At 33.8% G+C, this 2,049-nt stretch overlaps 1 non-coding gene across 1 annotated transcript; it reads right to left on the bottom strand.

Annotated features, from left to right (window-relative positions):
* Nucleotides 1–107, bottom strand: LOC119871664. The gene has a single exon (XR_005358730.1). It is a non-coding gene; the product is annotated as a U6 spliceosomal RNA (small nuclear RNA).
* Between the last annotated feature and the right edge of the window lie 1,942 nt (nt 108–2,049).

Raw genomic sequence — 2,049 nt, forward strand, 5'->3', positions numbered from 1 at the left:
TAAAATATGGAAAGTTTCACAGATTTGCATGTCATCTTTGCACAGGGGCCATGCTACACTTCTCTGTATTATTCCAATTTTGGTATGTGTGCTGCCAAAGTGAGCACAGGAGGTCAACAATTTAACATAAAACACTTTTCAGAGCACTTTAAGATTTTCTACTGTTTAGTTCCTAGGTAACATCTCCATATCTAAAAATCAGTACATGTTTAAAAGAAATGCATGTTGGTTATGTAACTTCTTATATATTCCAGAAATGACAATTTTGAAAGAAAAACTAATTCACTACTCTATTAGGTACTAACAAAGATTCTCTCCTTGACCAAGCTTTAGTACAGCAGCTCTGAGCCCTTTATCTCAAATAGGCTCAACTTTGGAAATTATGTATTCATTTGAAATTGTATATTCATCTTTGCATTGCCCAGTTTCAGCAAGAATCCTGTTGAGTCAGTCTAGCAAAAAATCCCTCTAAGCTTTGATGTGTCCTCTTTGTAATTTTCCATCCACTGAGCCCTACAGTACTCTGGCCATAAATTCCCACTTGTTCTTTTATTTGTAGTTGAACTCTACATCTTTCTCCCACTGCAAAGCCCCCATTACAGTAGTCTCTCTTAAATAGTCTTTTATAATTTTGTTAACAAGTGTCCTGAATAATAATATTTTAATGGGGTTTTTTAATGAATAATATATTATTCTGGGGAAACCCAATGATTCACCATCTTCTGGTTTTATTTTCCATCTATATCTTATAAATATAAATAAAGACAGAAAAGATATCAATACAGTTGAAACTTGAATAACACAAGTTTGTACTATTTGCATCCACTTGTACACAGTTTGCTTTGATAAATATAGTTCTATAAATATGTTTTCTCTTATGACTTTTAAAATAACATTTTTCTAGTTTACAGTATGAATACAATATATAATACAATACATAATATGCAAAATATGTTAATTGGCTGTTTACATTATCAGTATGACTTTAGTCAACATTAGCAGGCTGTTAGTGGTTAAGTTTTGAAAGAGTCCAAAGCTATATGCTAATTTTCATCTGCAGAGGGAGTCAGTATCTAAACCCTTGAATTGTCAAGGACCAACTGTATATTAAAATTAATAAAAGAAAACCAGCTTAAGGCATCTCTCTCTCTCTCTCTCTCTCTCATACACACACACACACACACACACACACACATATGATTTAAAGAAAGGTAAAGATTTTGTGATTATACCTTTCCTTTTCTATAATATTTTTTTTTTGAAATATAGTGTAAACTCTATGAGAACAAAACCCATGTCAATAGTTTTCACCATGATATCTCCAAAGCACAGTGCAGTGCTTGGCAGATGGCAAGTACTCAACAAACTTATTGAATTGAATTGTATCTTCATTACTTTACAAAGGCATCAAGTGTTTTGGGGGAAAAAAGTAAATGATTAAGAAGAAGAGAGACAGGAGTCAGTAGATGCTTAAAACAGAAAAGGAACTAAATTCAAGTATCAAGTATAATTGCACTACTATTCAGTAAGTCTTCACAAGGACTCAGTTCCTTCTTATTTTCAAGGGAGTCAGGGCACTGTTCAATAAGGAAGTCATAGCCTTGTACCCTGTTGGACCTTGGGTTCAGAGGGTCTATAAGTTGATCCATTTTCCATCTAGTTTTATTTGTAGTCACTTTATGTTAAATTGTACCAATAAAGTTTCAATTGTACCTATAGTAATTTTATTTACAGAAATAGGACTCTGGCTTTGCTAATTTTAGCTTCAACCCAGTATAGAATTATACCCTTGGGGTACCCGTAACTCAGAAACCGTGTTTCTTTTTAAACTGAGCAATAGCAGATGAGAAATATTGGCTCAGAAGGTCCACATTTTGTTAAAATAGCTCCAGGCTGCTTTGCCCTATAAATCACTGAATGACTTGGACATTTGCCATGGGGCTCACCAGAGGGCCATAGCTATTAGTTCACATTAACTCCCCAAAAGCAGTTTCCTGAAGGTATTTCCTTGTCTGTTATAAAGCCAATTTGAAAATTGTTCATGTTGAA

This window comes from Canis lupus, chromosome 4, assembly GCF_011100685.1.
Source record: "Canis lupus familiaris isolate Mischka breed German Shepherd chromosome 4, alternate assembly UU_Cfam_GSD_1.0, whole genome shotgun sequence".
Classification (NCBI taxonomy): domain Eukaryota; kingdom Metazoa; phylum Chordata; class Mammalia; order Carnivora; family Canidae; genus Canis; species Canis lupus.